A 15788-nucleotide genomic window follows, 5' to 3' on the forward strand; every position below is an offset into this window, starting at 1 on the left:
TTTGCATTATTGGTTCTACTCCACTCATGATTTTACAGATCTCTATCATATCTCCTCTCAGCTGACTTTTCTCTAATCTCCCAGTCCCTCAATGTACTCCTGCAATTTCTCACAATCTACTTACGAGCTAATAACTTTAAATAAAGTTGTGTTGCCTGCAAATTTGATCACCTCACTCACTGTTCCCTCTTCCAGATCATTTATACATATATTAAAAAGCAAAGGTCCCAGTACAGATACCTAGGGAACTCCTGCATTTACTTTCCTCTTTGTTTCCTATCTTTTAACCAGTTTTCAATCCACAACAGGACACTGCCTCTCTATCCCATGACTTTTTAATTTCTTGACGAGTCTCTCATGGAGCTTCTGAAAACCCAGCTATACTATATCCATCAGTTCACCATTATCCACATTTATCAACCCCTTCAACAAAAATGTAGCAGATTGGTGAGTGAGTCTTCCCTTGGGTAAATCTATGTTTTTGATGCTAGGCTACATATTACTAGTAGCAGGTCTTCACTTTCATTTTTTTTTTAGTTCTTTTAAAACTCTGGAGTGAAAACTATCTGGTCCAGGTGATTTGCTACTCTTTAGTGTGTCAATTTTCCCTATTACATTTTCCAGGTTCATGTTGATTTGTTTCAGTTTCTTCAAATCATCACTATCAAATACAGTTTCTAGCACGGACATCTCCCTAACATCCTCCTCAATAAACACCGAAGCAAATAATTCATATAGTTTTTCTGCTATAGCCTTGACTTCCCTAAGTTAACTTTTTACCCCTTAATCATCTAATGGTCCAACAAACTCCCTCACAGGCTTTCTGCTTTGGATGTATTTGAACAAGTTTTTATGAATGTTTGCCTCAATGGCAAGCTTCTCTTCAAATTCTTTATTTACCTGCCTTATTAATGTTTTGCATCTAATTTGACAGTACTTTTGCTTTTTCTTATTTCTTTCATTTGGATCCTTTTTCCATTTTTTTAAAGAAGTTCTTTTGGCTACAATAGCCTCTTTTACCTCACCTTTTAACCTAACTGGCAGTCATTTGATCTTCCTTCTGTATTTTTTAGTGTGTGGTCTAGGCTTCCAAGAAGGTATTTTTAAACAATGGGAGAGGCAGGATGATTAATTTATATATGCTCCAACTGATCATCTGCCTCTCCCTTTATCTGTGACCTGATTGTTTCTGTGAGGTATGGAACTTATCCACTTTTGACTTTGGTCACATTTTTAAGCAACGTCCATGCCTGATGTAAACTCTTAACCTTTGCAGCAGCACATTTTAGTGTTTTTCTATTTTTTTTTATTTTATCAAAGTCTCCCTTTTGAAACTTAAATGCTAGAGCAGTAGTTTTCCTTAATGTCCTACCTCCAAGTTAATAAGTAAAATTTCATCTTGTTATGATCGCTATTGCTAAGTGGCCCCACTATTATTACCTCTTGCACCACATCCTAGATTCCATTAAGGATTAGGTCTAAAATAGCTCACCAATTCCTGAACCAGTTGCTCCATAAAGCAATCATTTATTTCATCTAGAACACCCCCCCCCCCCATTAGCATACCTTGATGTGATATTTACCCAGCCAACATTGGTGTAATTGAAATCCCCCATTAGTACTGTGTTGCCAAATTTGTTAGCTTTCCTAATTTCTTTTAGCATTTCATCATCTGTCTATTCATTCTGTCCAGGAGGACAACAGCTTACCCTCACCACTATACTCTTCCCTACTACACATGGGATTCCTATCCATAAAGATTCCACAGTACATTAATCTTCTGAAGGATCTTCACCCTGTTTAATACTATGCCATCATTAACATAAAACACAAATCCCCAACAATTTGATCAATCCTATCCTTGTGAAATATTCTCCAAAACATTAACTTGCTCCACTGCAAACCCTTTTGCTCTTATTTCAAGGTATATTTCATTTTTCTATCACAGACTATTTTTCTTATGCACTTACATTCTGTTGGAAATAAAAAGCATGCATCTTTACAGCCAAAGGAGCAGTTCATTATTTAGGATGAATGCAGAATGGAAGTATGGAAGTGTAGTTGGTTTTATCATTGAATACATGTGTACAAATTAAGACTATAGTTCCTGAGAGAGATTTCTCTTGCTATGTGGTAGTGAACGTTTCTCAAGTTGTATCAAGGCATTTTCTATATGCGCTTAATTGCTGCCTTTATTCCCATTATATCCTACAGAGAGATGGGTCAAAAATGCTGAAAAGTGTGCAAGTGTATTAAGGTTCCAATTGAACTGAAGGCAAGCATTTTTGGCTTCTTGCCCTTAGTTCATGCTGATGTCATAGCCTAAGAATGCTCCCTGCATTTTGCTCTGCCTTTTTATATAAAGGATTCATATTACTGGATCAATGTTGCATATTTAGAAAGGAATAATGAGGTTTGTGCACATTTTAATGAGGCCATTAATTCAATGCTCATTCTTGGCCAGTTAGCCACCATTCGGCATTCCAAGGTTGACCTTCTCAAAATCTGAATCACATTCTCATAATTTGTTCAAGCTTCTCAAATAACTATTTACTATGGCCTCTCTTTCCAGCCTCTTTCCACTTGGTTTTTATTTAACGAGAAAAGGCTGAACTCACTTTATCGGCCAATTTAGTTTTACCACTGAATAAACACCCAATAAGCAGTTACATAGCTGTCTGAAAGGTCTGAATTAGTCCCTTGAGGTATGACCATACAAAAGGCAGAACTGCTGTTTATTTTCTCCATTGATTATGAAGATAGTATTAATATATTTAATAGAACTGTGGATTTCCTATTCTTCTTCGTAAAAATATGTCTGTGTTGTACAATTTTTTCCCAATCAAGTAGCAATATTAAATAAAATGCAGCATTTTCAATTCAATTTCATTAGCTGTTATACAGAACCGCTAAAAATATAACAACAATAACCATAGTAGCAACCTCTATTTCCATGGAAACGCTGCTTATAATGCAAGAAATCAAAGAACAAGCCAAGCTAATACGAAACCTATATGAACTCACAGATTGGAAAAAGAGCCTTAAGAATAGGCTAAACAGGCACCAAATTAATTGTTTATAACTGAAAGGAAGACCTTGAACATAATTTTAAATAAATGATCAAAATTTAGCTAACTTTTTTGCCTCTCATAAACCATCCCCAACTCTCTGCAGCCAACAAACATTAAGATAACTGTGAAAACAAGCTGCTCAACCCAGAACTAAAGGAGCCTACTGGAACACACACATCTGCTGGCCAGAGGATCCAAAATAATTCACCCCTGTCAGAGTCTTCATGTCGCCTCTGATGCGTCCTGAAAATCTGGTGTGGCTAGAACACTAAATAGAAAAGCTATTAAGGGGAAACGTGTGTGCGCACACGCACACACACACAGCAATTTCATAAGCTTCCTTTCTCTTCAAAAAGTACTCTAATTACAAACCACTTTTCATAAGTGCTAACTTTTTCCTGCTACAAAGAAAAAAAAACTGTCCATAAGTAAGATAACCATGTTTTAAATATCCGTCATCATGTGATAGTAATTCCCATTTCTCTTAGGAAAAAAAAAAGTTAAAAGGGGCTGCTCAAAAATGCTACAAAAGCTTCACATTTACAAAACAAGTTTATTTTCTTTAAGTTTGGCTCAGTTCTGCAGGCAGATTTATTTATAAACCTTTAGTGGAAGTGTGACTTCTATGAATATCTGTGCCAGTACAGACAGTGCTCTATTGGAAACCAAAGAAGACAACTAGACCAAAATTTAGACTAGTAAATGAACAAAATGCACTCAATACTATGCAAAAGTACTTTGATCTCACTGCGTTTGTGCACAGGCAAGTAGCTGAAAATTCTAAACAGCATATTTCTCATTATAAAAATCACACCATCATAGAAGGGAACAGCTGAATTTTGCACCGTCCTATGCCAAAACTACCTGCTGTAATTATGCAATCCAAACTAAATATATTTGTTCCAATGGCTAATAAATGCTACAATTCCAAATAATGCTCAATTTATTGACATAATTCATAAGCACAAAAACAAAACAAAAAAATCCTTACACTTCAAGCTTAGGTTAGCATGTGAAAGTGATCATCATCTGAAAGCCATTTGGTAACCTGTCTAAAAAGATTTGCCTCTCAGTCTAGTGCCTGGCAGACAATATCCACATCCCTAAAATCATCACATCTCAGCAAATGAAGACATTACTCTCTCTCAGAGATGATCACAATAGGGTTAAGATACAGTGACAGATACCAGTTGGGGGCAGGGGGTGGCAACTTCTAGGACTGTACCGTCTCATGATGTACCAAGTTTTTGCATTAATGGAGGATTTCAGTTTTCCTTCTTCTCATTCTGGTACTTTCATGAATCCTAAATTCAACAGCCAAAAATCTAAATGAAGCAAATTGCAGTGAAAATTGAAGACATACTAGTTTCTAGGACCTGATGACACTCTGAAGGACCTCAAATATGAAACTGCAGACTTGCTACTGGTAATCTGTAATCTAGCATTAAAATCTGCCACTGCACATGAGGACTGGAATATAGTCAATGAAATGCCAATTTTTAAAAAGGGCTTCAGAGGTGATCCAGGAAAGTATGGGCCATTGAGCTAGACATTACAGCCAGGTAAAATAATACAAGCTAATGTAAAGAACAGAATTTCCAAGCATTCAGATAAACATAGATTAACCGAGAACAGTAGGCATGGATTTAGCAAAAGGAAGTCATACCTTACTACTCTATTAGAATTTTTTGAAGGTGCAAATAAAGATGAGGATAAGGGCAAGCTAGGCAATCAAATGAAAGGATGGATTTTCAGAAGGCGTTTGATAAAGTACCTAGGAGAGAGCTGAGGAAAAAAAGTCCTAGTAACTGGTTAAAGGATAGAAAACAAAGAAAAAAATTAAATAGTTGTCTTTCCCAATGGAGAGAGAGAAATAGTGCAGTGCTCCAGAGATTTCTCCTGGGATGAGTGTTTAACATGTTCATTAATGATCTGGAAAAAGGAGAAATGAGTGAAGCGATCAAGTCTGCAGAATACACAAAGTTACAAAACATAAGCAGACTAAGGAATGACAAGTGGACCCTTCTGGACATCTAAATGGCAGATGCAGGGAAAAAACAAAAAAAAAACCCCAAACAAACAGATACCTTTTTATTGGACTAACTTATTACATTTCTTGACTAGCTCTCAGGGGTTAACATTTCCTCAGATGAAATTTAATTGTGATAAGCATAAAGAGATGCACATAGGGAAAATAATTATATTTCCAAACAATGCCGGGTTTCACATGGGGAGTTATAGCCCAGGAAAAGGAACTTGGATTCACTGTGGTGGATTCATTGAAAACCTCAGCTCAGGGTGCAGCAGTGATCAAAAAACTAATAGAATGTTAGGAATTATTGAAAAAAGAATAAAACCAACACTCATATATCATATCATCTTTGTATGGCTCCATGGTGCGACCACATCTCAAGTACTGCATGTAGATGCACCATATCAAAAGAGATATAGCAGGACTAGAAAAGGCACAGGGAAGGGCAATAATAACGACAAAGAGTATGAAGCAGCTCCTTTATAAAATAGGCGAATAGGCTTAAAGAACAGAAGTCAGAGAGTATAAAACAGAGGTTTAACATATTATAACTGGTTTAGAGCCAGCTAATAGGAAGCAGTTATTGACCTTTTGAAATAATTTTAGGATTAGGGGATTATGAAACTAACTGGGAGAAGATTTAAAACAATTTTAAGAAAGCATTTCTTCAATCAATTACAATTAAGAGGTGGAATTTGTTGCCAGAGGATATGGTCAAGCTGGGTTTAAAAAAGGTTTGGACAAGTTTCTGCAGGACAGGTCCATTAACAGTTATTAGCCAGGTAAATCTGGGGAATGTCACCTTTTACTTGTGGAAGTGATCAGGATTTGCCAAGTACTTCCAAGTTAATATCGGAGCTGTATTAAAAACCAAAGGGGCCGATGCAATACAGTGCACTCACACGAGTGCACTGTTTAACCTGCTGTCGGACGCGGGTTAAATAGGCGTTAATCCACCCCCTAATGCAACAGGGGGATTAGCGCCTATTTAATGTGCATCCGACGTGGAGTGAATGAATTAGCGCTCATCACATGCAAATGCATGTGAATGAGGCTATTACTCATTCACTCCGCATTCAAAAAAATTAATGTGCGTCTCAGACGCACATTTATTGCTCAACTATTAACGCCTGCCTGGAGCAGGCGTAAATAGCTGAGCGCACATAGAAGAAGTACAGAAAAGCAGAAAAAACTGCTATTCGGTACTTCGTCAATAAATAAAACAAACCTCGGCAGACCACAGAGTTATGAAGACCGTCAGCGCCTGCTTTCCGTAAAATTTATTGCATCAGCCCCAAAGAAATCACAGTGCCATTAGTCTCTCATTGTTTTGAATTAGCTCATTCCTTTGAGGACTTACAGTTTGGTTTTATAGATAAAATTGACACAGACTGGCATGGAGGTGAGATTTCGTGGATGCTATAACAGAGAGAGCAATTGCGGATTTATTGTCTGAACACTGTGACTCCCTTTGGAGTGAATGCTGAACAAGATTTTTTCTTGTTTTTTATGAACAATTTTTAGTAATTTTGTGTGAAGCCAAATACTAATGGAAATATTATGATTCAGTATTACTTTACTAATGTTGTATGATATTTTGTGACAGCACTGTTTACCAAGCATTTTGACAGTACCTTTAATACCGGCACGCAGGTGCACATGTACTGTGTATGCTGGCTTGCATCCAGAGATGCGGCCATTTTATTACATACATGTATACATGCATGCATAGTATAAAATAGGCTGAGTTACATACATGTGCGCACAATTTTTATGGATGCACACATGTATGTGCAAATGCCACCTCTACCAAGCAAGTGGGGGGATTTTAAGCAGAAATGCCCGTCGCAATTACCAGTTAAACCATTTAATTCCCAGTTCGCCCAGGTAAGAGATAGGACTTCCTAACCCCCCTATTTAAATAACCTTCCTTTTCCCCTCTTAACCCTTACCCTTAAAACGCTGCTGACATGCCTATATATTTTTGTTTTAGGACTTACATGCCATCCATAGCAGATAGGGGACCCTGGCGAGCGCTTGTGAGGAGAGGAGGAATAGGAGGAGAGAAGGAATAGGCCTTATAGCCACCCGCAGGCCGCCATCCGACCTCTCGACCTGGCACCACAACCCTCGACCGGATGGCTCGCGCCATCAGCGAGCACCCAATGGGGTAAGAGCCCCTTGGCCTTGCTAGGCCCAACCTGCCGCTACCGTCGCCGCTCCCCATCAGCCCTGCGGACCGCCCATCCTTCCCGCAATGTCATCCGGGGTGGAGAGGAGGAAATGGCCTTATAGCCACTCGCAGGCGCCACTCACCAGGTGTCGCGTGCCGAAGGAGCGCGACCAAGGAGCTAGCCCCTTGGCGCAGCCCCTGAGACTACCCCCACCTATCTCTCCCCTTCCCCCCAGCCCCGCACACCACTCCCCTATATTACTGACTTCCCTAATTTTTTCCGCTTACAAGAACGCTCCTCACTCACTCACCACCTAATTGCCCTCCCCCTCCTCATTGTTCTTCAAATCCCTTTCCTTTTTATTTCTGCCACCTCCTTCCACTCATCCTCATCATACTCCCCTCACCAACAGCTCCTCCGCAGTCTATACACCTTCCCCTTTAACTAATCTTGTTAGCACACCCTATCCCCATACTTAAACATCTCACTCACAAACATAGAAAACCCCATTTATCCAGTCCTACCTCACACCCTAGATCCCTTCTACCAATCATGGTATCCCCACTCACACAGTTTCTTGGCCTCACGGCCTTATCCCTTATACTCAACTCCCAATCCCTAGTTAAAAAGACTCCCATTCTTAATGACCTCCTGCTAGACTGCAAGCTTGACATCTGTGCCATAACTGAAACCTGGCTCAAACAAACAGATTCAGTCCTCTTAAACCAACTTCCCACACACTTATATTACATTTTCTCTATACCAAGGCTCAAAAAAACAGGCGGAGATCTCCTACTAGCAGCCAAGAAAGACCTTAGACTAATATCCCAGAACATCAATACTTCACCCAGATTTGAAATTGGTCTTTTCAAATCATCTCAACTACAAGTATGCCTAGTCTACAGCCCCCCCCCCCCCCAGGTCTTCTCGATAACAACCCCTCCCCACTCACTGAATTCATAACCGACAACAAAGTTATAGACATCCTAGCCATTATACTTGGTTATTTCAACCTCCAGGTGGACTCCATCCCTCTATCTTCCACCTGCGAAGCCTTTCTAAACTCTTTTAATGCCATGGGCTTTAAACAAATTATCACCTCCCCTACACACAAAGCAGGCCACTCCCTAGATGTAATCTTTATAAACTCACGCATACTCTCCACTGATACTCCTTCCTGCACCCGTCCCTTGGTCTGGCAACTCACTCTTAAAAACCAAACTATACATAAGGAAAATAACTACACCCCATCCCACACACAACAATACCATACACTTCAGAAAACCCTGCAACAAAGAACATAAGAACATAAGAAATTGCCATGCTGGGTCAGACCAAGGGTCCATCAAGCCCAGCATCCTGTATCCAACAGAGGCCAAACCAGGCCACAAGAACCTGGCAATTATCCAAACACTAAGAAGATCCCATGTTACTGATGCAATTAATAGCAGTGGCTATTCCCTAAGTAAACTTGATTAATAGCCGTTAATGGACTTCTCCTCCAATAACTTATCCAAACCTTTTTTGAACCCAGCTACACTAACTGCACTAACCACATCCTCTGGCAACAAATTCCAGAGCTTTATTGTGCGTTGAGTGAAAAATAATTTTCTCCGATTAGTCTTAAATGTGCTACTTGCAAACTTCATGGAATGCCCCCTAGTCCTTCTATTATTCGAAAGTGTAAATAACCAAGTCACATCTACTCGTTCAAGACCTCTCATGATCTTAAAGACCTCTATCATATCCCCCCTCAGCCATCTCTTCTCCAAGCTGAACAGCCCTAATCTCTTCAGCCTTTCCTCATAGGGGAGCTGTTCCATCCCCTTTATCATTTTCGTTGCCCTTCTCTGAACCTTTTCCATCGTAACTATAACTTTTTTGAGATGCGGCGACCAGAATTGTATACAGTATTCAAGGTGTGGTCTCACCATGGAGCGATATAGAGGCATTATGACATTTTCCGTTTTATTAACCATTTCCTTCCTAATAATTCCTAACATTCTGTTTGCTTTTTTGACTGCTGCAGCACATTAAGCCGACGATTTTAAAGTATTATCCACTATGATGCCTAGATCCTTTTCCTGGATCTAGGCATCATAGTGGATAATATGATCCAGAGATGCGGCTCCTAATATGGAACCTAACATCGTGTAACTACAGCAAGGGTTATTTTTCCCTATATGCAACACCTTGCACTTGTCCACATTAAATTTCATCTGCCATTTGGATGCCCAATCTTCCAGTCTTGCAAGGTCCTCCTGTAATGTATCACAGTCTGCTTGTGATTTAACTACTCTGAATAATTTTGTGTCATCTGCAAATTTGATAACGTCACTCATCGTATTCCTTTCCAGATCATTTATATATATATTGAAAAGCACCAGTCCAAGTACAGATCCCTGAGGCACTCCACTGTTTACCCTTTTCCACTGAGAAAATTGACCATTTAGTCCTACTCTCTGTTTCCTGTCTTTTAACCAGTTTGTAATCCACGAAAGGACATTGCCTCCTATCCCATGACTTTTTAGTTTTCGTAGAAGCCTCTCATGACGACTTAATTACTTCCCTCACTAGCGCCCTTGATAAACTCGACCTATCAAATGCAGAATCGGCCCTCTCCACGTGGAACAATCTCACTAACAACATTGCTGATAAAATCTGCCCGCTAACTACCAAGGAGCTTAATCATTCTTACAACACCAAAAAACCCTGGTACTCGCCTGAACTAAAAAAAACAAACACGACTTCAGAATCAACGAAAAGAAATGGCGCAAAGATCCCTCTCCTACCCAGCTGGCCTCATACAAATCCTCTCTTCACATCTACAGAACTACTATCCTTAAAACCAAACCAGACTTCTACGCTCTTAAAATTCATAACCTTCAATACCATGCCAAAGCCCTCTTCTCTTATGTTGCTGATCTCACTAAATCTTCACCCCCCACCCCCCCCCCCCCCCCCCACCATATCCGATGAGGACTCCAAAATCAAATGTGATGACCTTGCCCACTATTTCAATGACAAAATCGCTAAACTCATGTTACGTTTTCCCCCATCCAACCCTCACACCAATACCCTCCCAAAAAATCCTAACGCCATCATGAACTCTCTCGAGACCACCTCCGCTTCCGAAATAGAATCAATCTTAAAGAAAATAAAACTATCATCACACCCATCCGATACTATCCCCACAAAATCCCTCTTGACAATCCCAAATATAATAGCCAAACCCCTAGCTGGGATCATCAACTGTTCCCTCTCTCTTGGTAATGTCCCTGTCTCCTTAAAACAGGCCATAGTCAAATCTATACTAAAGAAACACAACCTCGACCCTGCAGATCCTGCTAACTATCAGCCTATCTCAAACCTACCCTTCTTAGCAAAACTTATTGAAAAAGTAGTTAATTTCCAACTCTCAGATCACTTATTCCCTTCCCAATTTGGTTTCCGTAAATTCTTCAGTACTGAAACTCTTCTTATCTCCCTCACAGACACCCTTCTCAAAGGATTAGATAATGGCCACTCTTACATTCTTGCTTTGCTTGATATATCATCTGCCTTTGACACCATCAGCCACAACATTTTAATTAACTGTCTCACCGAAATTGGCATAACAGGAACCATCCTTCATTGGTTTGAATCTTACCTGGAGAATAGACACTACAAGGTCAGAATAGGTAATAGTGAATCCAGGCCCATCAACTTAACTCGAGACGTACCCCAAGGCTCCTCCCTATTGTCTACCCTTTTCAACATCTACCTGCTGCCCCTATGCCAACTCCTCTCCGATCTAGGTCTCACTCACTTCATCTATGCGGACGTCCAAATCCTTATTCCCATTACCGAATCTCTCTCCAAATCCCTCAAGATTTGGGAAAACTGTCTTTCTGCGATTAACCATCTCCTCACAAATCTTAATCTCACACTTAACACATCCAAAACTGAACTCCTCATCATTTCTGCTCACCATAATACTATGATCCCCTCTGACATCAACTCTCTTCCCCCCCACAATATCTTTCTCGCAACACGTACGAGATCTTGGCGTCATCTTAGACAACCAATTCAACCTAAAAAAATTCATCAACTCTACCATGAAAGAATGCTACTACAAACTCCACGTTCTAAAATAACTAAGACCCCTTCTCCATTTCAATGACTTCTGTACTGTCCTTCAGACCACATTATTCTCCAAAATCAATTACTGTAACACCCTACTCCTAGGCCTCCCCACAACGATCATCAAATCACTCCAAATGTTGCAAATTTGATTACCTCACTCGTCGTCCTTTCCAGATTATTTATAAATATATTGAAAAGCATCGGTTCAAGTACAGATCCCTGAGACACTCCACTGTTTACCCTTTTCTACTGAGAAAACTGACCATTTAATCCTACTCTCTCTTTCTTGTTTTTTTACCAGTTTGCAATCCACGAATAGACATCGCCATCTATCCCATGACTTTTTAGTTTTCTTAGAAGCCTCTCATGAGGGACTCTGTCAAACACCTTTGAAAATCCAAATACACTACACCTTTCAGTTCACCTTTATCCACATGTTTATTAATCCCTTCAATAAAATTAAGCTGCTTGCCCAGGCTCCTGTTCATCCTCTCTCTCAATGAGACTGTACTGTCATCACAGGCAAGCAAGAGGGGAGGCTACGCCATCCATGGCTCCTGTCCGTGGAGACTATTTCCTTTGAATGTGGGGAGGGGGAGGAGGAGCTCCCCCCCCCCCCCCCAGCAACAGTATAGTTCTCTATCTCTTCATCGCCTGAACCTCCACTGATGCTGATCGATCGGTAAAACGACATGGAATTCCTGTCTGACTAGAACTCAGGCTAGTCCCCAAGCCTAGCAGCCTACACGGATCACCCATGGACAGCATTCAGTCAGTCTTGACAGCACCTGACAAAGGAACAAAAAAAGACAGAGCAAGGAGAGGACACAGATACTAAACTGCAGGGGCAGTATTTATTTAATAAGGGATAGTAATAGACTCTGCCAGACTGCACTGCGACTAAGGTCCACCATGTGGCTGGCAGACAGTGACTTCTTGCCACCCTAATCTACAGGCCAGATTTGTGGCATGCTTGGGATATTGTAGTCACATGCACACTTTAACCATCTAGGCCTTGGAAGACTGTAGCTCTGTCAAAGTTGAAGGTGATCAGTTACACCCAAGCTTTAAATATTTAGAATTGCTACAGAAGTGCAAGGAGGATACAGACTTAACCAAGCTATTCTATGTTTTTATTATCACTTCATTTTCTAAGGAAATCTAGCATATATTTTTCACTTGGCAGTTTTTGGGTAGGATGTGTCTCTACATGTAACAAACACTGTTTTAATGCATTCTATCTCCAGGATTTAAAGCAACAAAAGGTGAACATTTTGAAAGGGAGTTTAGACTTTCTACAGCTACTTTAAATTAAACCATACAGTGATGTATGCTTCTTGACAAACCCATCACTAATGAGAATGTTGTCTCACATAGATTTTGGTACTTTTTAAATTTACAAAATGAAGAAACAACTCCCTCACCTTTTCTGAGCAAAGTGACAGCATAAAAGTTTTTTAAAAGTATGTGTGGAAGGCACCATCTGTTTTCAGCTCTGATCTAAAAGATATTTAACCGGAAAATCAAATTCCTGTTGGAATTAGAGGTTCCAGATGTAGGGTACTTTTCATATCACCACATTATTAGCATTCTTGGTGTAAGAAGAAAGGGATGGGAAAGGTTGATGTCATAATCCATTTGAGAACAAATTAGCTGGCTAGAAGCCAAGTCAGGAGTGTATAAAATTAAGAGAAGGCATTATGACAACACTGTAGCTTTTTCTAAGGTATTACCTGTGTGCGGTAAGGAGGAGGACAAGCTACCAAGATCTTCAATAGATGGCTGACGAGCTGATCCTAATAAGAAAGTTTGGGATTTTTGCAGGGATGGGGCTATATGTGCAAACATAAAAGGCTTTATGGTAGAGATAGTACTGCAAAGGGAATGATCTTTGCTGAACAGTTCACAAAACAGATTGAGAGAATTTGAAACTAGATGAAGGGAATGGCAGATGGAAGCTGATAGATTTGTGCTGCCACCCCCAACAAACAAGTGAGGTTACTGAGAAACGCACAAAGGTACACACCTCTTAAAATTATCATTAAGCAACAGAGAAGACGAGGAGGCCAAGAATAAAGATATGCAAACAGCAGGCAAGGAAAGGAGAAATATCAGGAAGGCCATGAGCACAAATACTAAAGTCTAGGCAAGAAAATTCCAGACCTCAAAGTCTTAGTGGTAGAAGCAGATCTAGATATTGTTGCTGGTACAGAAATTAGGCCCTAGTCCTCAAGTGTACTTCTCAGGCCTCTGCGCCCTGATTGCTGCTCCTTTCTTTGCTGCTACATCCTCACCAGTACACAGAAACAAAATTGCTGGATAAGTCCCAACAGATCACTGCAAGCACAGCACGGTGACTGCCATTGTCTGCTGTTCAATCTGGAGGGGGAATGAACCATGTGATCACTCAGCACAAACTCTGATGCAAGTGAGGGCAAGTCAAGCTCCTCCTCCTCCCAACAGTGCCCAACCAGTACACCACCATGTCTTGTAAAACTGAGTCAAGTAGGATGGGCAAAATAGCAAGAACCTCTCCCATGGAGCCTTTTTGGCTCATCTTTATAGGTTCCAGAGATAATTTATACAAGCAAGTTATTGGCAAAATTGCCAGGGAGCAGGAGACCAAGAATTAGGTGACTGCTATGTCAGTCAGTTCTCTAACGAGCCCTGGAGAAAGTGTTTCTAATGTTCAGGTAGGTGGTCACCTGAGCGCTAGTGACCAGACAGTGTGATGTAATGTAAGAGTGAAAGCAGAGATGGAATCCATATAGTTCAAGGTTCTAGTTATCTGGATAACTTCATCTGAATACATTCAACGGGAGACTCGTCCTGCTGAATATGCTAACTAAAGTTACCCAGTTAACTTTAACCAGGTAACTTGCCAGGTGTCAGCCTACTGACTATGGACTTCTATATTTTTTATGTTGTTAGCTGCTTTGGCCTTATTTCTAGGGGGAGGAGGATAAAATAAATATTAGAATAGAATGTACAGAGTCTAATTATATTTATACCACTTAGCAAATGCTGATGATGATACTGGCAACTACATAATCAAATAAAGTAGCAGGACTATAAACCATAAAAATGTACCCTTGCAAGGTTTGATCCTACCACAACAACAGCAGTGTTTCTGCATCAATACCATCCCCCAATAGTATGATGTGCACATGACATATTGCCGAACACATATGAGCTCACAGTCCTTCATTTAAACAATGGCTTCTCCCATACTGTGCCCACAGCAAAACTCTTCAGAAAATAAGACACAAAATGTCCATGAAATAGGCACCACATTTCTGCATCAAAGCCCACAACACGTCTACTAAACAATTCAGTTTCCCAGGGTAATGCTCGGTTCAGTTTTCTTCCCTACTCTAGCAATCACACAGATTGAATGATCCCACCCCATGAAAGGCTATACATGACTCAAGCAATAGGAGACAATGTTCAAGGCCATGTACCTGGGCAAAGAGTGATTTATCCAGGTAAACTGGCCCCAACTCAATCCACCTAAGAGTACCCAAGGGATTCCACAGTACTCATACTTTTAGCTGGACTCAGGAGAGGTGTTCTTTCACACAACTTCTTGCTGGCAATTGTTTCAGTTGCAAGTGTCCAGTTTTGTCTTAGGGCTACCTGGGCAGCGGTTGGTTGACACTCAACTGTGCAGCAATCACTACCTGGAATTGCCTCTATACCCTGTAGTAACAATATTGTGATATATGGGCTAATTTTAGTGATTAGTATCACAGTGTATATCATCATAATTTGTATAAAAAATAGCTACCCTCATCGATAAGTCACAAAAGTAAACCTATCACTTTCATAAGAAAACAAAAAGAAACGGGATTTAAAGAGGACAGAGCAATGCAAAACTGACAAACTCTTTCATATAAGGGCTACAAGTATCAGTGAGCTGATTTAAAGCTTATGGGCAAAAATGGATCTCCCACATAGCTAAGATTTACATGGCAGAAAAAAACTGAATTACCCAGACATCTCAGCATTTTCCAGCATGTACATCCTCTGTATATGCCAATAAGTGCCAACCCAAAAGTGTGGACTCTGTGTCTTAGATTTGCTTTTACTTAAACTGTTTCTGAAAACAATGAAGGTTTAATAACTCAAGTCTTGGCCTGGCAGAAAGAAACAAAAAAAAATCAGAATCAAAGCACACTGCTGATTATACACACCATTCACTGCATGGGCCAACCTATGTAACTTCTGTTCATCACTGCTGACCCTTCACACTACACTTATTGCCTATATCAGTCATTGCTGCACTAATCAGGTTTATAGGGCTGGTAGGCAAGTTACACAATAAATAATGAGCATATGAGGAAGACAACTGCAGATTTCTGGAAAACACCTTAAGCCTTAGTGATG

The 15788-nt window shown here is 40.2% G+C and overlaps 1 protein-coding gene across 4 annotated transcripts in view; it reads right to left on the bottom strand.

The window, feature by feature from the left end:
* Positions 1-15788, bottom strand: part of MSH3 (mutS homolog 3) — a 597715-nt gene that overhangs the window by 126852 nt on the left and 455075 nt on the right. The window lies entirely within an intron of this gene.

The sequence above is a fragment of the Rhinatrema bivittatum genome, chromosome 1, assembly GCF_901001135.1.
Source record: "Rhinatrema bivittatum chromosome 1, aRhiBiv1.1, whole genome shotgun sequence".
NCBI classification, from domain to species: Eukaryota; Metazoa; Chordata; class Amphibia; order Gymnophiona; family Rhinatrematidae; genus Rhinatrema; species Rhinatrema bivittatum.